General features: G+C 30.9%; 1 protein-coding gene and 1 pseudogene across 6 annotated transcripts in view; one reads left to right on the top strand and one right to left on the bottom strand.

The window, feature by feature from the left end:
• tn (tripartite motif containing protein thin) overlaps nucleotides 1-16,805 on the bottom strand; it is a 189,272-nt gene extending 172,467 nt beyond the window's left edge. For 2 of the 6 annotated variants that reach the window (XM_089636706.1, XM_089636713.1), the window contains exons 1-3: nucleotides 16,717-16,805; nucleotides 13,865-13,923; nucleotides 4,766-4,849 (exon numbers count right to left, since the gene is read on the bottom strand). The gene's annotated coding sequence lies outside the window, so the exon portion shown is untranslated. The other 4 variants (XM_089636707.1, XM_089636708.1, XM_089636710.1 and 1 more) reach the window with 4 other exon arrangements.
• Nucleotides 16,806-17,370: 565 nt separating this feature from the next.
• Nucleotides 17,371-17,481, top strand: LOC149420437 (U5 spliceosomal RNA; annotated as a pseudogene).
• The last annotated feature ends 5,724 nt before the right edge of the window (nucleotides 17,482-23,205 follow it).

Below are 23,205 nucleotides of genomic sequence, written 5' to 3'. Positions count from 1 at the left end.
GGTTTAGGTACCGTCGCCCCGATAACCATTTATTGGATAACGAACACCTTTGCCATAGATCACCCCAAGTAGTTCGTAAGGTTTGGTGATTCAGCGGGGGTGACCGGGTTCATCGAGGGAGGTTTGTTCACAACACCCAAGTTTGTTATTTTTCTTATTATAAACTAGCCAAGCCCCGCCACGCATTGCTGTGGCTCAGTCTATTTGTGCAAATAGAGAAACAATTGTTGCTTTTACGTCCAACAGATGCTGTTTTTACATGTCACAGGTGACATATATATAATTTAGGGATCTAAAACACATGCGTATTTGAATGCAAGGTTGTGTCATTATTTCATAGCATCGGTTAAGAATTTCCGGATATTTAAGATTTTGAACAAACGAACATTTACATTTTTAAAACAAATAAATTAAAACACTTTGTTTATTAACCACGACTTTTTTATTATTACATCTACCGGTTTCGCTACAGTCGAGCTTCATCAGGATGTGAAATATAACTAAAAACTAAGACAGAGGTCATGCATATTTATAAAAAAGCAGAGGGAGACAGAATATAACACATTATAAAAGTGGGAGGAGTCAAATATTACAAAGGCATAGTGAATTAAAGATATATAATAACAAAGTACAAAAAAGCAATTTTACATGAATTATACATATAATAATACATTTTAAAGACATAAGAAAAAACATAAACATGTTATTAAGGAGTGGAATGGATTGTGATATTTGACTCCTCCCACTTTTATAATGTGTTATATTCTGTCTCCCTCTGCTTTTTTATAAATATGCATGACCTCTCTCTTAGTTTTTAGTTATATTTCACATCCTGATAAAGCTCGACTGTAGCGAAACCGGTAGATGTAATAATAAAAAAGTCGTGGTTAATAAACAAAGTGTTTTATTTTATTTGATTTAATATATAATGTCTAACCACAAAGTGATTGCTTCCTACGAAAAAAAAATAAAAATTTTATTTATGTAGAAGATTATCTTCTTATCTGACGCGTTTGTCAACTTAGCTACCAACTGGTCAATATTTTACGATTATACTGTAGTTACGAGTATTGTGTTCGTATAGAATAACCTCCCGAAGTTCTGCCCCTTACCTCCGAACATCTCGTAAACCCCGTCTAACAGAGTCTTAGCTACATAATTTTATCAGTGTCGGTAAGTAGGTACATAATGGCAACATTAACACAGCCACCTCCTTTTTTTAACAGCCATTTTAATAATATATGGTTTTAGTATAACACAGAATTCAAAGAATTGGAGTTTGACGATTGGCACACGTGCTCTGGTAAAGTTAATTGGTGCTTAAGGTAAATTGAAGAATATGTAAATTTTATGGTTGAATTTAACATTTTAAAAATAATCAATGGGGTCTAATGGGGGTTGACGACCTGTGAAGTAAGAAGGAAAAAAACTATATCGGTGGGCCTGTTGATCGTGGGTTTGTATTCATACTAATGTCAAACCAAGATATTAAATAAGTTATATTTTATAATTTTTAAAATGTAGAGAGAAAATATTTATTATATGGTCCTATGCAAATGTATAATATGTCGCATACATCCAACTGTCCAGGAATATATAATGTGTATTGAAAATTTATACAATATTAAATTCAAGAAGCTTATTAAGGATGCCGTTGGATATAATCCAAAGAAAAGTGCAATAAAAGTTCGAACGCGAACACAAGTTGCGGATGAACACGAATTATGTGAAAAGTGCACAGAGAACAACAAATATTTGTAGATACCAGTTCATGGAACAAGGGAAATAATAATTCCTACAGGATACAACAAAAGGCTTCTTTCAGCGGTGTATTCCGTAAGAAACTTGTTGAGCAGCTTCCATCCCTTTGGTGGTATGAAAGAAAGCTTTTAGGTTTTATCGATTTACTGTGGCTGGGTTTTAACCACACTTACATATAATAAACATATTATAATCAATGAAATCAAATAATTAAGTATTTGATTTATGGAAGAAATTTTTTACAAATCTTCATTTAACAAAGATGTCTTAAGGATAACATTATATATTTTACATGTTTCAGGTTTCGTTGATAATATCACAATGAAAAAATAACACTGTGAGTAATACATTTTTAATTAGGTATTGGTTCTTATTGACTTTACACAATTTTATTGTGAATACTTTGTTGTTTTTTTATATAGGCATAAGGGATTATTACTTATATTTTCGTATGGTAAATACACACAATATTTATTGCATGAATCAAGCAGATTTTTTCTAAATTATTTGCCCTGAACTTAATTTTATGTAATAAAATAAAATACTTTTTTGTTTTAAAACCACGATATTTATTAATTTAAGAACCGACCGGTTTCGCTTTACTTAAGCATCATCAGGGTACAAATTAATACTAAACAAGAAGTACATAATGTGTGTATATATATAACAAAATATAGAGGGAGACAACATGATACAAATATAAGCAACACAAAGACGGTCATAAAATACATTAACATAAGTGCACAAGTAATGGAAAAACCGCTAGATAATTATGTAGACTAATGGGTTACATCAATAAATCGGGAGAAACAAAGCATCAACTGGCATGGTGGTAAGGAGGTAAGGAGAACTGGGATTTTTTTTTTATTTATGGGTTTATTGGAAACAGACCTAATATTGGACTACTTGATATGTCTAATTGATTATTATCATATCAAGTAGTCCAATATTAGGTCTGTTTCCAATAAACCCATAAAAAAAAATTCCCAGTTCTCCTTACCTCCTTACCACCATGCCAGTTGATGCTTTGTTTCTCCCGATTTATTGATGTAACCCATTAGTCTACATAATTATCTAGCGGTTTTTCCATTACTTGTGCAACTTATGTTAATGTATTTTATGACCGTCTTTGTGTTGCTTATATTTGTATCATGTTGTCTCCCTCTATATTTTGTTATATATATACACACATTATGTACTTCTTGTTTAGTATTAATTTGTACCCTGATGATGCTTAAGTAAAGCGAAACCGGTCGGTTCTTAAATTAATAAATATCGTGGTTTTAAAACAAAAAAGTATTTTATTTTATTAAATATGTCAAACCACAAAGTGATTGCTTTCTACAATAATATTAATTTTATGTTATAAGCATAATTTATCGTGTATTTAAAACTATGTAGTCGTAATTAAAATAAATATTTTATGTAAATGCTTCTTTCTGTGTACGTTTACGCGGTAATTTTTTTTCTATAATACCTACCCTTTTCTCTTTCTTGTTAAAACTGTACACATATCTAATCTTTTTACAATTTTATTTGTAATACAAATAAAACGTTATGTTATTCGTAAATTTAAAGCCATATTTCAAACACAGCATTCCCAAAGATGAAGTAGGCCCGTAGAGAAATTATTTTCCTCAAGACCTCCTTTGTGGTGTTAATGTAATACAAATATTTAGCATTGATTGCGAATAAAGTCAAATAGAAGTTGATTATCTTTAGAATCTTAAGTAATTTCATATTGTATAAAGCTTCTAGGATTTCTACTAAATTTTCAATTATCATTTTGCTATCAGTGCCGTCATCAATTTTGCCATTTCGCTAATCATGGCCTATTGAAAATTTGAGAGAAGAACATTAACTTGATGTCGAAGTATGATATTGGCAAATTGTTGTTGAGGTTCTTTATTAAATACATTGAAGAACCATCTTTGATCACCAAATAATTATGTTTATATTTTGAGTGATGTGAATTTTAATCTGATAATATTAGGAACAACTTTTTCTTTTAACTTATTTTGAGGGTTATACCCATCGTTGAAGAAGAAGATAATACTAATAAATCTTAACGATACATTAAACAGAATAAGACACAGAAAAATTAAAAGAAAACAGTCACAACTAGGAGACGAACCCATGATCTCTTGCTTTACTGGTACAGGCGTCTTTAACCACTCGACCGTTATAACCTATTTACTGAGCGTATTATAATTAGTATTATCTTCTACTTCAATAATAATACTATTTTATAATTTGAATAGGACCGTTAAATAAAACTGATCTTTGAAAGGGTTTGCACATGGAGTAGTTAAGACTCATTTAAAAAAAAAAATTATTCGTTTATAATTGTTGTGATAGCAAAAGAATAAACTATCTCGTCGGTAGATATAATAGGTAATGAATAACTAAAACTATTCCAATTTGAGATATAATTGATATCGCAATTTTTCCTCAGAATTTTCGACACTTAGGCCCAAAGAGTTCAAAGAAATTTGAAAAGTTAGTGGTACGAAATATTTAAGCTTACTTACGGCATACGAATTTACCCACAATATACATCTTTTAGTTTGTCTCTTCAGACAGTGCTGCGTTTGGAAATTTTGGCGGTCGGTATCGTTTTGTTGTTTGTGATTTAGCGTTTGTTTCATGATTCCTTTATTTTACTTATTCAAAAATATAAGTTAAAAATCAATTACTCTTCATTTCAAAACTTTTCTGAAAGAGTTCACGTGTTAAGTTCACTCTTTTACAAAACATAAGTGTATTATTAGAAACTTGTCTCTTCGGATTGACTACCAACCTCTTGTAAAATGCCAAACAAAATGTTACGCTCAACATTTGTTTTAATTTCAAAAGCATTTACTTTGGGTCAATTTCGCCGGCCCCATTACGGTGAAAATGAGAGACGCATTAAGATAAACCCTTGTCCATCAAAGACTAAGAAAAAATCAAGAAAAACTCCTTTTCATTTCAGAAAATACCTCGGACATACAATAACACTCACCTAATTGTTTCCTTGCTTCGAGATTTCCGTCTCTGCCCCGCAATGGTGTCGCTTCTCCCTCCCGCAACCTTCGCTCAGTATTGGCTAGAACAAATGACAAATCACACGTTTTTATTTATGTCACAAAAAGAGAACCGTTCCGTTCTCAAGACGTAGCAGAACAATTCTAATATTTTATTTTAAAATAAAACAAAGCGCCTTTGTTGGACGTTTCGAATTCTCGGTTTTCATATTGTACTGATTGAAAAACAATATACAGCACAAATATTTTTATGCTTTTGTAGAGGTTCGTGTTTTCAGTAAATGGAGATTTTTTAGAGATTGTTTAGGCACGTAGCGTTTACTTAAAAATATTTGTTTTGTTTTAATTTATTTAGATATGTAATCACCAAGTACAAATATTTCACTTCTTCACAACAATATTACAGTATTATACAGTAACTTTAAAAATTTCACTATAACTTTGTTGATGTTTTATTTTGTTATATTTCCATTATTATTATCTTAGTAAATTTTAATTATGCTACCCACACAAAAGCAGTACCTTAGTGAGTTCTCTTTACTGACCTTAGATTTATATTTTATAAATAAGTGAATTTTTTTCCTAAAATAAAATGATTTTTTATTGGTTATTTTAGTTTTTATGTATATGTTTATTGCGGTTAGGTTTATAAAAACTACAAACCATGATAATCTTTAAAACACCCAATGCTTGGTTCAATAAAAAAACCTAAAAACCTAAATAAAAAAGTAAGTTTTTGAAATAATTTGGGTATTTCATTAAAAAAGTCAAAACTAAGACTGCTTTGAAATCATAAGTTTTTTTAATAAATTTAATACACCTATTATCAGTAAATTCTGTTCAATATCATCATATTAAATTGTATTTTTATTTCACTTACAACTTAATTTTACAACAATTAAAACAAAAATTTTGATACCTTACAATCTTTTTAAAATTTAATATCCACTTTTTTTTGTAAAACAATGTTTTTAATACCTATTCCAGTGCAGCAAAATCTTTCAACATTTCCTTTTTTTTCAATCGGTTTCATATCATTTGAAACACAATACAGTAGTTAATGTCAGATAATATAGATTATCTTCTTCTATAAACAAAATGCAATGTCAGTGTCCATAGACTTAAATACAACAAGACCCATTTCGCAAAAAAATCTTATTAGTGCCAGGAGTGTTTATAAAGTGACTGGAATTGTAAAAAAGTCGGGGATGCCCGAGAATGAGTTAATACATTATGTCTTCACTGGAATAATATAGGAGTTGAATAAAAATTGATAACATGTATTTTTATTACTGTAAAATGTGATATACACTATATTCAATGGTAAAAAGTAGAAAAATTCGGGGACCTCCTAGGAAAACTTAATGCATTATCTATGCACTAAAGTGAGATACGGGATCGAATTGAAGTCGACATAATGTAGCTTTTTTTTAAGTATAAAAAAGTTGTGGACGCCAGAAGAAGACAGAAGGGACAATCAAATGAAACAAATACTTTAAAAAGTGAACTTTACAAATCTGTACAGTAATATTATTTGCACCATAAAAATGCACACGCTTTTTAGGTATACCAAAATTCATAACCTCAAAACTTTATTCCAAAACTGGTAACTAATAAAAATTTTCATTGGTTTGTGAAGGATACAAAAACGATCTCCAAATTATTACAGATGGCCTCTGTAGTCGAGGGAAAGGCTCACAACTAGCAATCCGAATACTGGAGTGCGCAAGTAAATTTTATTTTATTGATTTGTGTTATTTCACAATTTACTCATTTAAATTGTACAAAATACGAAGATTCTCTTATTATTGCCCTCCGAATTGAAATGTTACTTGAAATGGCTTTAGCCATGTTTTATGACCAGATCTGAATTGCCAGGTACTTCCCCACCATCCTCTTCCACATTTTCTTCGCCTTCCCCTTCAGCCTCACAACATACCCCGATTGGGGATGCCATAGTCTCACTGGCTCCAGATAGCTGGGAGCAGTTGGGACTCTTGTGCGGACTTTCTTTACATAAAAAAAATACTTCGATGTATGAAAAAGCACTTCTCTCATTAAAATAATAGAATAGATTAAAACTTATCAGTTATTTTTTGCACCATATATAAAAAAAAAATTAACATTGGAAAGCTTTTGTTTAGCTGAGCAAATAAACTTTGCACAATGTCGATCAATATTAAAATACTAGAATTACCAGAAATATACTAGAAACGTGTGTACAATATTTCAAGCTGTTTAAAACCTTACGATCAAAACGAAGTATTTGCAGGCAACAATTGTAAATTGCAGAAGTACGGAGTACGGAGCGATAGTCTTTCTATTTTTCTATCAATTCTCGTACAAAGTGCCTCGGAGAAACGACGTTGAATACTTGAGATGAACAGATCTTGATAGGGGCACAACACGGTGGGTGAATCATTCAACGGGATAGAAGACTGAATGCATTTTGAAAGGACTGTACATCCTGAAACTGCTGAAATAAATACACCGAAGTAGTGGCAGTGCATTGTCGACTCCCAGGTTTAAATATAACTTGTGTTCGTGAATATCGAATTCAAGATGTATGTAAGGTACGTAACGCTTTTGTTGTAGACAAAAAAGTTTGACTTGACTGACCGGCAATCAGAAGACTACGGGTTCAATTCCCGTCGGCGGCATTTTTTTGTTCTCAAGAAATTTTTCAATTTACGAGTATATAGGAGTTTCAGGCTAGTAATTATTGTTATCTTGTCTCTTAAACATGATTTTATCATTCAAAAATATAATAAAAAATCAATTACATTTTTATACTAATATATTAAATCATCATGATTTATTGAAAGTATTTGAAAGTTAAATAATTATTTAAATAAAAGTATAAGAAAACTATGAGGCAAAGTGTGTTCATTAGGGTGTATCGATTTTTAACTTTTTTTTTGTTTTCAAATTCCAAGTTGAAATAAAGTTGCTACTAGGTACCACAACTTACCACAATTTTTTTTGGATTTTTAAAAAAATGTGTAGGTCTCCCGCACAAGGCCTAAAGTTTTAATTTTTTTCAAAAAATATCAATTTTTTTTTAAATTTAAAAAAATAAATTCATAACTTTTGTGTTTATTCCAAGTTAAAAAACAGTAATATTAGGGCATAAAAATAAGTAAGAAACGGTTTTTTTTTATAAAATATGGTATTTTGGTCTCCCGCACAAGCCCTAAAGTTTGTTAATTTTGATGAAATTTTGTAATTTTGTGTACATATATGAACCATGTTTTTTTAAAGTTTAAGCCACCGGAATTAATTGTACTTTTCTTACAGAAGGCATAAAATGAGACAATATATATATACATAATTCTTATATACATACACTAAAAATATATAGCACATATATACTATATATATATTATATGTTTTATACCTGAAAAAAGGTAGCAGAAGGCATAAAATGAGACAATATATATATATACATAATTCTTATATACATACACTAAAAATATATAGCACATATATACTATATATATATAATATGTTTTATACCTGAAAAAAGGTAGTTGGACGGTGTAAATTGTATGAGAAAGGTGTTGAAAGAAACTGATGTTATTTGCTATTACTGTTGTTTATTACAAAAGTATAAAAGGTTATAACATGTCATAAAATGTAGTATAAAAACTAAGTACAAAATGTTGCTGATTACTTTCCATACGACATAAGTGGCAGTTTTCTTGTTCTACTGCAAATTTACTGACTTGTTTAAGTATTCGTCCTTTCATCTTGGCTTCAAAACCTTAAATCAAAATTATGTATAGTATTTACATAGGCCTAGTGAAAATTTTATAAATGTTATTACAGTTCCCAAATAAAATTTCAATTTAATATGGAAGACAGTATGATAAAGACGTTATTTAGAAACATTATAACTACAAAATAGTCGAAAAAAACTTACTTAAATTCTAATCCTTTGCAGAGGTTTTGTACTGGCTCTTGGTCTCGAACGTAGGTAACTCTTTACGGTCTTCCAGTCTGGCACGGATAAAACTATCTCTTTCGATTAGCCCACATACTCGCTTCAAAGCTTCTGTGACTTCCTTGACAATTCGTTCCACCGCTTGAGTGTGAGAAGGAATTCTAAATTCAACCCTTCCACTTCTGCCAGTTTCCGCAATTGACTCCAACTTTTCAAGGCTCATATCAGTAACAAGAGGGGGTTCGGTTACTGAAGTGGATTTCCAATCAATCATATCTATATAGTCTTCGGCATCAAAATTGATCTGAGGGGGTTTAAATACCCTTACCCCTTTCCTTACGGTTGAGCGAGCTTTCTGGATTCTCTTATAAGCCAAGGCTCTGATATGTTTTCGTTCATCGAACAGCATAGCTATCAAAACATGCTCTGGGTGAGCCATGAAAGCATTTATCTGTAACGTTGCATGGACGACTTTTCTTAGCTCATCTACCAAGTAATTGCTGAAAAGAATCATTTTAAAAAAATGAATGGAAGGTTGCGGGATTTGGGGATTGCACTTAATTGAGAACCATGATGGTATGTAGACCTTCATCATGAACTTTGCAAGCTTTCTTAGCTGAGGGGTCGGATCATCGGTGGCTACATACAAACGAAGGACTCGATTTGCCAGAGTAAGCCACCTGGCGTGCGAGATGTTGCCGGGGTTTCGTTTGGCCAACTCTTCTGCAATAGAATTGTCTTCCATATTAAATTGAAATTTCATTTGGGAACTGTAATAACATTTATAAAATTTTCACTAGGCCTATGTAAATACTATACATAACTTTGATTTAAGGTTTTGAAGCCAAGATGAAAAGACGAATACTTAAACAAGTCAGTAAATTTGCAGTAGAACAAGAAAACTGCCACTTATGTCGTATGGAAAGTAATCAGCAACATTTTGTACTTAGTTTTTATACTACATTTTATGACATGTTATAACCTTTTATACTTTTGTAATAAACAACAGTAATAGCAAATAACATCAGTTTCTTTCAACACCTTTCTCATACAATTTACACCGTCCAACTACCTTTTTCAGGTATAAAACATATTATATATATATAGTATATATGTGCTATATATTTTTAGTGTATGTATATAAGAATTATGTATATATATATTGTCTCATTTTATGCCTTCTGTAAGAAAAGTACAATTAATTCCGGTGGCTTAAACTTTAAAAAAACATGGTTCATATATGTACACAAAATTACAAAATTTCATCAAAATTAACAAACTTTAGGGCTTGTGCGGGAGACCAAAATACCATATTTTATAAAAAAAAACCGTTTCTTACTTATTTTTATGCCCTAAAATTACTGTTTTTTAACTTGGAATAAACACAAAAGTTATGAATTTATTTTTTTAAATTTAAAAAAAAATTGATATTTTTTGAAAAAAATTAAAACTTTAGGCCTTGTGCGGGAGACCTACACATTTTTTTAAAAATCCAAAAAAAATTGTGGTAAGTTGTGGTACCTAGTAGCAACTTTATTTCAACTTGGAATTTGAAAACAAAAAAAAAGTTAAAAATCGATACACCCTAGTGTTCATGTAGTTAAATCTAATGAAATTCACATTTCAGAGTCCTCTTTTTAGTGGCATCAAACACATTTTCATCTTTTAGAAAAGAGCAACAAACAATACCTTGTTAGGAATAATGATATATTTAAAAAAAACGCTTATTTTTTCACTCGCTCAGACTGGTACTATTATTCCCTTTGGTTTATATACTCGACGATTGGGTGGGGTGCGGGGTTAAACAGGGTGGTATAAAATGGTTTTTTATAATAACACAGGTTTTCCCATCATACAAAATATTAATGTAACTGTTAACCCCCCACCTCTCAAATGTTGTGTATATGAATTATAGTTTAAGAAATAATTGTGTCAAAAATAAAATAAGTGTAAAAACGGTATGAAATTGTTGAAATATGGTAAAAAATAACCAGATATATTTGAATTCCTCCTACTCATTACAACTGGAACATGAACTTAGCCAGCAGCTTAGAGGACTGAACCAGCAACGCTTGGGTGAGAACCCAACGCGTAAGCTCGCTTGGCTCCGAACCCTATTTTACAGTGAGAATTCCATCAAACTGCGAATAGTACAAATCTAATTGACTTCTCTCTCTCTTGATCGTTCATCTTCAGATTTTTTACTTGTTTTCTCTGAGTCAACGACTTGCTAAAGTCTTTTCTGGAAATGATGCTTATTATACATTCACAAAAAGGACTTAAATTAAAAAAAGTATATTAAATTAAGTATAAAAAAATAATGTAACATTATGTTGGTATTTAGCATAAAGGGTATATTCTTCTAATATGCAAAGTGTTCCAAACATTATTTCGTGACATCTAAACATTTCTGAAATATTTTCGGGTTTCGCAACACGACGATTCCTATCTATATTATCCGTCAACCTCCAAGGCTCTTAATGACGCTGGTATTCTAAATATTGGCTTATCAGCTTTTTCACCTACAAAACGCATATTCTTCAGGCTTTGAAAATAAACGTGAACAAAGGAATCCAGAAAATCTTCTTACATTTTTTTTTTAAATTAGCTACAACAACATCAACAATGTCGTATTTTTCAATCTTACCACACAAACTCACTCAAATCACGAGCCGCCTCTGCTATTGATATTCCCATGCATGTTTTATAAAACAATTTATAAATACAATTTAATAATCAATTATATAACGCCATTATTTTGCTTACTCAGCATTATTATATGATATTATCATAAGTACAAATCGAAAATATCAAGAAGATAATCGAGAGTATCAAAAAAATAGTAGAGAGTATCAAGAAGATAATCAAAAGTTTCAAAATATAATCGAAAGTATCATTGAGATAATAGAAAGTATCAAGAAGATAATAAACGACTTTAGATACCTGTACATAAAAGAAAAAGCTTATTATATTTATAATTGAAACGAGCAATCCATCTTAATAACTAATATTATGATCTCATTAATAAGCACACTAGTTATAATATTGCACTATGCTTTTATTAAGTTTTGAAATCTTTTTGGCACAAGCTTACCATTTATTACAAAGATCATATTATAATTTATAAATACAGAAATAGAGATGGTCCATAAAGATGCACCGAAATAATTGTGAGCCAACGTTGAAACAGATGCGTATACACTTTTGATCTTGAAATAGAACTCAGATAGGAATTTTGAATGACGATTTTGCATACTTAACAGATGTTTGGGCTCAACGGAACTTCTGACGGTGGAATCTACAAAACATATTAATACCTACATTAGTCGGTTAAGCAAAAAGGGAACTAACTATGTTTCTATATTAAGAGTGGATCACACATAAATTAATATAAATTATTATTATTAATTGATAGAAAGTTCTTGTGGTGACAAAAATCAACGATAAAAAAAAGATAATAAAAATAATAAGAAGTTGAAAAGTGATTTTTTTATCTCTGTTTTAGTCCCCCTTACATTTTTTCAAGAAATTTATTCATTGAAAAAATATAAACATAATTGATTCAGAGTAAGAATTCATCTTGTGCATAATATTTTTGTAACAATTCATTTTTATAATTGTTTACTTGGTATCCATATTTTACTTTAAAACTGTATCTCCATAGCAGGTATGTATTAGAGGGTGTTATTTATTTAGTTAGTAAGATTTTTGAACTATTTTTATTGTGTTTTTTAATATTAATTTAACTATTAAAAAGATTTTTTTAAATTTTAATTTCATTTTTTAATTTTAGTTTATAAATTTTAAGAATATGTTCTTAATTATTAAAGTCTAAATTAAATTATTAGAATAGAATAACTTTTTGACACCAATTTATTGTGAATATTCTCAATATATAAAAACAACCGGTTTCGGTTCACTCTGAACCTCCATCAGGGTTATTTAAAAATATTTTCAATCAATAATAGAGTTACAGTGTATTTATAGGAATAAAGGGAAGAAGAGGGAGAGAGAACATCAGAGTGTTGGGGGCGAGGGGGAGGTAGGGGTGAAAGTAGATAGAAGACAAAGTAGAAAGTCTGATTGCTTATTAAGTAAATTGGTTTTGTTTATTTTTATGGATTTTTCTATTTCCAGGGCTTCTAGATTGTTCAAACGTGAGAATATCCCATTTTTGTGAAGCACATCTATAACCAAGGTATAGTTGTGCGATTTCGGGTAAGATGTGCTGCACAGAAATGGAATAGGTTTACGTTTGAACGATTTAGAAAATCTGGAAATAAAAAAATCTAAATAACATTATCTTTAGAATTTGGCTGTATCCTAACTATTTCTCACAGATGAGCCTCATAATCCGTTTAATTCAGGAAAGTAGAAGAAATAGACACGTTGAAATCAGCAGATATATAACTAAATTTTGTCGGTAAGTAAAAGAGAATATTAGTGTATGTTTACCATTGAAATGAAATAATAAAAAAAGTGGGGTTGGAAAAATCTAAATTATTGAAAACTGAACTCATGTAACGATTCTTAGTATTTGGGTTACTAGAAAAACAAATGATTTACTGGTGTTTTTATTAAGTATACAAGTAGAAAATTGGCACTAAAATAAATGTAGGGAAAGCCGTTAGTTTTTACGATTGAATGCACTTTTAATTTCAATAACGTTACTTAAAAGCTTCGGTAGTAAGGAAGTTTTACTACAAAAGTATTCTGGATAACTTGGATTAATCGATAGGAAAATACATCAGATCTCATGGGGAAAAAAATAATTACATAAGTTTCTCATGTCTCTAAGTTGCAATAATTTTAAGACACAGCTAGCAAATAAACTTTATTATAAAGCAGCTTTTCCAGCATCAATCGACTGATAGAAAGCTCTTGAGGTGTGTTTCACCTTTTACCAGCTTTGATTTAGGTTTCCATTAGCAGGAACTTTTTAAGTCAACCACTTTGTAAATAAAAAAAGGTTATCACTTTGCCGGTATACTACTTAACCTCTGTCTATCAGTCTTATGTTTTGCTCTTACAATTAGGTGGACACACATATTTACTTCAGGGTTGTGAAACATGTCTTCGTAATATATCTCAAAGAATAAAATATAAAACATTTGTAACTTTATTTTTTACTCACCTTTCAGCTTTTGCTGTTCACTGCTGTTCACTTTTATTTAATTCGGTTGGTTTATTCTGCTATTGGAAATGAAAATGTATTTAATATATTGTGCGGTTTGTTAAGGTCTCACAACGGTATATTTGTATTTGGCGCTTTAAAATCGTTAAAAAATATGTAGTTTGGTAATTTATTTAGAAAATAACTGATTCATAGTGATTGAATTATTTTTTTCGATGAAGTAAATCATTATTCTAATTTTAAACGTGTTCAACATTTTTTCGAAACGTTGGTAAAAACGTTTCCATTTTCATGTAGTTATTTATGATATCATTTGAGTAGTGTATATTACGTTGGATGTAAAAGTCTACGTTAAATGTCATCTGTTTATGATTGATAAGCATCGTGATGCCGAATCGTTACGTCGAAGGGTAATGTCAACAACATATGGCAAAGCGAAGGTTTTACTGGAAATGGATAATATTTATTTAAAGAAAAAACAAAATATTCATAAGAGTAAGAAAATTGAATTAAAACCCACGCTTTATTATGTACACTAAGCAGTTGTAATTTTTCTAAAAAAGTTCAAATTCCGTACCTTTTCAAAAATCTATTCAATTATCTTTTGCGTATAATCTATGGAATACATCAAAAGAGAATAGGATTTCTACGCCATAGAACGCCCGGTTAAAATCGAAACACAAGTTCAATCAACATCCGTTGCGTTCTGTATTAAAACGCCGCACAATGCAATAAATCTGCAGTTATGTCTTATAAAAAAATAATATAAATAGAGCAATTCCCTCTAACATCCGTATTTACATATCTCCCTTTCAAACCATCTTTATTAGCTTACTACAAGGCCTTAAGTAAAACCGATTGACACAAGTAAAATAATTAACCACGGGGTTTTACAAAATATTTTGTTACTTATACCGTATAAGTAACAAAATATTTTTAAAAAGTTATACGTCCATAATACCAAACCTCAAAATCACATTGCTTCCCATCAAAATAAATATTTTTCAATAAAAACAGATTTTATTGAATTTAAAGTTCTTCAGTTTTGTCAAATGGCTGTTAATTTGTAAAACTCTGACTGTGAAGTATTCGTATTCGAGGATTCAAGTAATGAATGTTAATATCATGGCGTTCATGATATATTTTATTCATCCGGGTAGGAGCCACTTTCAACCGAGTAGTATAACGAGATGGAATGAATAATGCATTTTGGTGCAATCTAAGAATGCATACAAATTTTGCTGGTCTCATTTGCGTTTTGCTAAATTTGATTTACTTGATGACTTTAAAACTTTGCTCCGTGGTTGTTAATGATTCAATGCGAATGCTACGAATTTAAAAGCGGGTTTCTTTGATATGGTTCGTAATTGAAAGTACATTTTTTGTCACAAAACTGTCCATAATATTTTTAGCTAAAGATATAAATTTTTTTTCGTAATTTGACCCTTTTGTGCTTTGAGATTGAACGAAATGTAGTTTAAACGTTGGTTATCATGACTGTTGTGAAAAAATTGAACTTATTAAAGTAGATTAATAATGTGGGCTTCACATGGTGCATTACCCGTGTGGAGGTCCCCATTTTATAACTTCATATACATAACTTCTTCCTTTCTTATACAATATTTAATTTTGAAAAGTCGCATGCAATATTAAATATCTATAATGTGCTTGTTATTGAAAAAAATTCACCGAAAATTCTTGCTTGTCCGATGAACAAAAAAATAATTATATTTAATAATATATTTTTTTTTTTATATATGAATATAACAAAAAATATAAAATAACATGATTGAATCAAATCATCTCACAGTATCTTTAAGCATTTTCGGGGTTAGAGGGGACTGCGGACGGCTGTTTTAAACTAGTTCTTAAACTTTCGATCGGTGTGCACAAATACATTTAATCTTGTGCTGTATAAAATAATTTGCCTTTAGGTCCACATTTTAAACAGTTTTGAAAAATAGCAGTGGTAATTTCATGGTATAAGATTAAAATTGTAATGTAAAATTAGAGTTATTAATTTTTTCTTAAAAAAAGTACTTTAAAATGTATTGTATTTTAGGATACGAGAAACTATTCAGATTTAAGTGGTTTTCCATGCAATCGATTTATAAAAAGTCACTCTCATCTCATCAATGGAGGTCCGTACAATATATTACAAACAGTAATGTGGGTGCTTACGTGATCTTTCCCATTTAAAAATAAATCAATAAAAATTCTATACAAAACATATTAACTTTTGACGGTTTAGACGCATATCTAATAATATGATCAATGACCTAAAAACTGAATAGTTATAACATAAAAAATTCAAAAGAGTATTTTTTCGGTTACGTAATAAATTAATCAATACACCGGCAGAAGACTTCAAGTTCAAGAATGAAGGACGCGTGAAACCTTGACCGGCTTCCACTTCCCGGAATTTGTAAAATTTCCATCAATCTTTCTTTTGACGCCAAACATTGATCGAATACAGTTTTCCGCTATAATAAGCCGGTAATGCGACGCCTAGAAGGCTTGACTTGCAAAAAACCTACCAAATACGGTATTGATAGATTAAAAAACTACACTGTCTAGAACCGCACGCAAAATACACACAATTGGATGACACAACAAATAATAAAATCGATATAAGTCCGCTATTCAAAACTTATAATATTTTTATTTAAATTTATTATTAATCGGAGTAATTTGGGTGAAGTGAATATTGAAAGGAATAAATCTTAAAACACTCTTTTAACACCAAAAAGCGCACTAATCGTTGAGCGGCAAGCTTTTTTAAATTCTTTGTATAATCACGCACCGTGATTCGTCCGCTTGTTGCGCTATTAAACCCGGGAATTGGGCAATACCTTAAGAGGAAGTTAGAGAGAAGCTACTGGTAGATTTTTCCGCACATTGTTACATACACCGACGTCTTGGGAGGACTGATAGGTTATTTAAACGCCGCTAAACGCCAACGGGAACGTGTGTAAGTGGATGAGACGACATTAACTTTAGTGCTGGCATTCGCATTTGAAAGAATGCCGCGGATGTGTTTGTCAGACTGTCAGAGTATGCGAACCTATTTATATATCCCGGAGCCAATTTCTGTACTATATTTCCTCTTCACCATTGCTGTAAAACTACAATTCTATGTGTGCACTAACCACTAACCACTAAAACTATAATTCTGTATATGTACTAACCACTGACAAACATGATTAAAATAAAGCGGTTGTGATCATACGTCCCTACTTTAATGTACGCGATTAACACAGTCTCATACTGGAAATAATTGGTACCGCCACTTCGGGAACCATTTATTGGATAACCAATACCTCTGCCACATGTCAACACAAGTGTTTAGTGGTTAGTGGAGTTAGCAGAGTGTCCTGGTTGATGGAGTGAGGTTTGTCAAGGTCTTGGCGGCGGATTCCTTCAAACCTGTTTTCTTCCCAAAACTTGCTCTCCTTTATTTCCTTAAAAGTTCCTCCACACATCATCCTGCATCCTTTCCCGTAAATATTTTACCTTTCTCTTTAATAATGAATAAATCTTTCACCTTTTATTGAAGATTTCCATGAAGGGGAGAAATAAACCAATATTATTTATGTGCAACGTAGTTACCACGTTATATTACCCAAACCCCCAACCGGGCTTCAAACTTTCTCTAACTCCACTGTTTCCTAAATTGTCCTTTCCCCTGATAATCTACTTGTCAAAAACAAAACAGTTAGTTTTACTCTAGTTAGAGAACATCACGTTTCATAAAATAAATGAAACGCGTTGAAAATAAGGCTAGTGCATACTTATGTTCCTACTACGATTCCGTCAAAATATCATTATAAAGTTTAACTACACCTTGCACTGATAACACGTTGATGGATTTTTTTAACGAATCAAATATCATCGAAATATACTGATCATTCGTTTACCAATTATTTCCATACTGTACACCAGATTAAAATGAAATTATATCGCTTCGTGAACAGAATAAATTAATTCAATCAAATAATAATGGATCAATTAATGTTTCCCCTCTAACCAGATCGTAGTTAATGGTTTACTATTTTTCGTTCATTTACATAATAATTTAATGTTTATTTATTTTCAAACGTAGATCCACGTAAACCTTTTATATTAATACATAATAAAAGTTGGTAACAGATGTTTTGATGAATGTCCAAATGATTTTGAAAATTGCCATTAGTTTTTTTACTAACAGTGTTGATATTTATCAACTTCTAACAAATTTATTTCGTTCGATGAATCAGTGGAATTGCCCCCCCGGAAGATAGAAGTAGCTTTCAACGATCTCGATTTGAAAGAAGATTGCTCCATAGTCAACGGATAGTAAAAACTAAAAACACGATAATGTCTTCTTCGCTCTATTGTTCCTGCGAATTCAAGTGGTGATAATTATTGGTTATTCACAGCAGTGCCAAGAAACTTTTCAAGGGATTAATTCAATGTGAAAGGATGTTTCCTCTTGGAAATCTTTAAATATAAAGTTTTAAATATAGTTTAAAGTATAAGTTCATTCGGGTACAATTCAGTAAGCTATTTCCCATTTGACAAAATTTTGAAGCAAAACAGTATAAAAATGAGTTGACCGAAGGTTTTTTTTATAGTTTTTTCTCTTACTAGTTTAGTCAAAAGGCCAGGTAAATACCGATAAGATGCATTATTTCAACTATCGTCCAGAAATTATGTCCGAAGCTGAAGTCTGGAATTAATTTCTGTTCTATCGCCCTCATTGAAACATCGAAAATAGGAGTTTGGTGGGGGTGGCTGAGCTTGGGTGGGAGTGGGTGACGAAAAGGTGCTTTATTATGGTAACGCTGCGAATGCTTCAGATTCAGGGTCGCAGAGTCTGGAAGGTTCCAGAAAATTCATGAAGTTTCTCGAAAGCTCTAGAAGGTTCTTGAAGGAGTAAGTTCAAGAAGGTTCTATTAGGTTCTGGTGTCCTAAAATGATGTCAAAAAAGTGCCGAAATGATGAACGGAACAGGTGTTTAGATATACTGTTTAATACTAATGTTTATAAAAAGTTTTAGGCATCTGAAATACTTGTTCAGAAATAGAAACAATTGTTCAGAACCATTTTTTGTGTCGAGAGCTGGTGTTAAAAGCCGGTGTGCAGAAATAATTTCCGGTGTCTGGAATCAATGAACCATATTTCATTTTTGTAGCCAGAAGAAATTTCAATAATTAGAATATCAACTTTCATATTTCTGAATTACGCTTATCATTTTTCTATTCTTATACGAAAACGCCATAAAACCCCGCTTCTTTAAAAACGTTCTTTGTTTTAATGTACAAAGAAAAGTCAAGATTTATTACAGCGAGGTCAACAGACAGGTAAAATATTGTACATAAATATTTTAAATTCAAGAATCGAAGTAGATAATTTTCTCTTAAATATCGAAAAAGGGATGAGCTTTACATAGCGTTCCCTAAACTTTCCGCTCAAACAATGAAATAGAAAACGCTAGAATCACGATATCAAATACTGTAACCGTTAAAAATGTCTGTATAATACGACTACAATACAAATCGGGTTAAAAACTGACTTTCTTCATCGAAATAGCCCAGGCAGTAGGCTCATTTTCAGCCACCAGTATTTTCTCGCTGGACACCGTGGAAAATAAGAATTACTGATTTATTAAAATCCGGTTAAAAACGGGATTGCAGGCCGTTTCCAAATAATTTTTTAGTACGTTCCTAATATATTGGAACACGTGTTCATGCCCCTGCATTTGTCTTAATAATATTCAATGACGAAAAGCGGAAATATTTGAACTTTAATGCTCCGACATCGTGATTATATATGCGTAAAAAGTTTATAAGAAAACCTATCAATTCATTCCTTAAGAGCCTGCAGTTCAGTTTTTAACCGGATTACAAATAAATTTAAGAGAGTAATTATTAAATTAACAATATTTTATATGGGTAAGTTTTCTCCGTGGTTGATCAACTAAACTTTCAAATCTTAGACCCTTTATGAGGGCGTACTATTTTATTTTATTTCGCTATCATATAATATATTCAAAGAATAAAGTAGTCGTTTTAAATGGAATCTGTAAATATGATCACTTATTTGACCAACTTTTTTTTCCTATTATTACATTATTTTTCTTGAAGTTTAATACGTTTTTTCTAAACGTGGAAGGCTCCACTGGCGAATTATTCTTCAGTGGAAAGATTCCTAAAACATATTTGGAATTGACTTCAAAATATATCGCCATGTTTATATAAGTTGAACAGATTGTTTCATAGCCCTTCGGCCGTAAAATAACTGGAATTTTAAAAGCGTGTAACCAAAATTCGTTCTCAATCTGGGAATTTTCTAGTATTTTCTTCCCTTATACAAACTTGAAATAAAACTGATTTATGTTTAAAAACCGTTTACTTTTAATTGTAGGTAAATTTGTGTCAGACGATCAATTTAATAATATTATTTTGATTCGGATTTATGAAGCATACTTTAAGACAATTTATTATTTCTTAAATAATAACTAATTTGTAGCACAATTTTTGCCATTACTAGTACAAATAATACTGTAATAATAGTGAGATGAAATTAACCGGATTTATCAAAGTGTTTCAAAACCAAAGTTTTCTTCATTGAGATACAAAATTTATTGCAAAAAAATGTAATTAAGATGACACCATAAGTAATAAATTGTGAAATAATTATCGAATGGGTATTTTATAAGTTATTTTTGATAACAAACTAATGTTTAAGAGGGTTTTTATGCATACTAGCACAAACGATAACATTTTATTTTACAGCATTAATTATCAGCCTGAAACACCTACATAAATTTAAAAAAAAATTTACGAGAAAAAATCCATAACGCCGACGGGAATTGAACCCGCAGTCATGTGCTCTACTTTTTTTCTAATGAAAAAACTAATAAGCAATAATTGTTGAATGAAAAATACCAGTTAATGTTGAATAATTTGGCGGCTTTTGAATAAGCCGACACAGCGCAATTGATAGAGCATCTGACCGGCAATTAGAAGGTTGTAGGTTCAATTCCCGTTGGCGACATGTATTTTTAAAATTATTAGGAGACCAAATTTGTCCCCAAACATCATACGAATTTGGGTTCCTGATATTTAAAGGGTTAATCGTAAGATTTTTAAAATTTATATTGGTGTTTTAGGCTGATAATTATTGCTTAAAAACGATTTGTTTTTTTAGTATTTAACGTATTATAATTTATTAAACTTTCATATATGCTTAACCCAAAAAAATAAAACAGATTTTAATTCTAAATAGTACCTACCAAGTTACAACGATATCAATGTTTTCCTTGTTATTATTACTTCCTTGTTATAATACGTATTATCAATTTGAATAGTTAAGTGTAATTGTAGCTAACCAATATATTGAAGGGACAATCCTGAGACCTATCCTATTTCTTGTAATTAAATACGCCTTCAATCAAAAGGGATCATATCAAAGACGATCCCTCGTGCCCTAAGTACCTACTGGAAACCCTTAGCTTCTGATGAGAATGATGAGCCAATGTCTCTTCACCACTGTTTGAAGCTAATCACATTGACTTTAACTTCTAGGCGCTTGCTTAAATACTTTACGAAATTTATTTATAGATATATCTTTTGTTGTGCGGGACTTTTGAAGATCCGCATAACCATTCCTCGTCTCAGATTTCTCTACCTGATGTAGTATAACTACCCGTGGCTCTATCCTTATGATTTTCTATTGCGTATGCTTGGAATAAACTTTACTGGCGCACAATACTTCACATTTGTTTAGACAAATTCGTCGACTCGACGTCAAACTCGACTATCATGGCCTAATCATTATCTCGGTCATCGCCAACATATGTTTTGTCTCCCAGCCTGCAAGACTAACTAAGTAAAATGTTTGAATTTTACTTCGCAATGTTTTTAAAATAGGTGAAATGATTGAATTTTATTTCGTAATATTTTAAAAATAAGTAAAATGGTTGAATTGAATTTCGTAATCTTTATAAAATAAGTAAAATGGTTAAATTGTATTTTATAATGTTTTTAAAATAAGTAAAATGATTGAATTTTATTTCGTAATGTTTTTAAAATAAGTAAAATGATTGAATTTTAGTTCGTAATGTTTTAGAAATAAATAAAATGATTGAATAGTATTTCTTAATGTTTTTAAAATAAGTAAAATTATTGAATTGAACTCCTGGAACCTATAATCCTTAACCCTCCTAAAATCGTCACCCAACAAATGTCGATATATACAACCTTGTTTTAAATTGTAAAATGTACGGAGTTGTGTAAATACATATTTTATTTGACCTACGCTCTGCTTTCTACGTTTTAGTCGTTCTAAGTTTTTTGTTCGAAAAAAAATCTTCTTACCGAACCCCCAATTTAATATATCGCTCATAACCATTTTGAGGGAAGTTTATATGTCATGGATATTAAACAGTACATTACTTGATATGTTTTCTTCCCTTGTAGCATCGTATCCGATACCAAAACATTACGTTAACAGCAAATAACTTGAAAATATCGGCGCTAAAACACTTACAAAGACCAGAACCTTAATAAACAATGAAATAACATTAAATACAATGAGCCATACACCTTGATATGAAATATACAAGATTGGTTTAAATTCTGAATGGAACAAAGTTTAACACATTTCCAGAAAAACTCTTGTTTTCAAGAAAAATCATTGGATAGTCTTGCTAATATCTATGGTCATATAGATACGAGTACTTATATCTCGTTAAAACGTTCCAAAACTATCACCCGAATAATATAGCCAATAAAAATGTGCGATGAGAAAATGAAGCTAATGTTAATAGTTCTTTTTCGAAGTGTGATACAGTTAAATATGCCCGAAGGATACAGGGTCCCATTAGCTCAGTTGGTAAAGAAGTGCTCCGGCAAGACAAGGGTCCTGGGTTCAAGTCATAGATGTGACCGTATATTTTTCTGATTTTTCTGTTATCAGTTAGGAATCGCTTATATTGTCTTCTTAATTAAATAAAAAAATACTTACGCAGTACCCACATCATACACAACCGGACAAATACTATAATTCCGGTTTTGAACATTTCGACTGGTCGGTGAATGAGTTGAAATCGTGTTTGGGTCCCACCCAGGCGTAGTGTGCTCATTTCCTCGGGTTTTCAAATGTTTTCAGGCTATCCGTAACCCGGGAATGTTTGTCTTTCTTTAAAAAGAATTAAAATAATACATTGAGCAGTTTTTATAATTACCCTTATTTTTTTAAATTCATTGCTTTATTCCTTTTATCTCTTATTTTTTATTTAATTTTTAATATTTCATTTGAATTCGTTTAATATTACATTATTTAAGTACAGTTTATTT

Source organism: Hesperophylax consimilis, chromosome 10 (assembly GCF_061612785.1).
Source record: "Hesperophylax consimilis isolate HC1 chromosome 10, BYU_Hcon_1.0, whole genome shotgun sequence".
NCBI lineage: Eukaryota > Metazoa > Arthropoda > Insecta > Trichoptera > Limnephilidae > Hesperophylax > Hesperophylax consimilis.
This window is presented reverse-complemented; position numbering and strand designations above follow the sequence as displayed.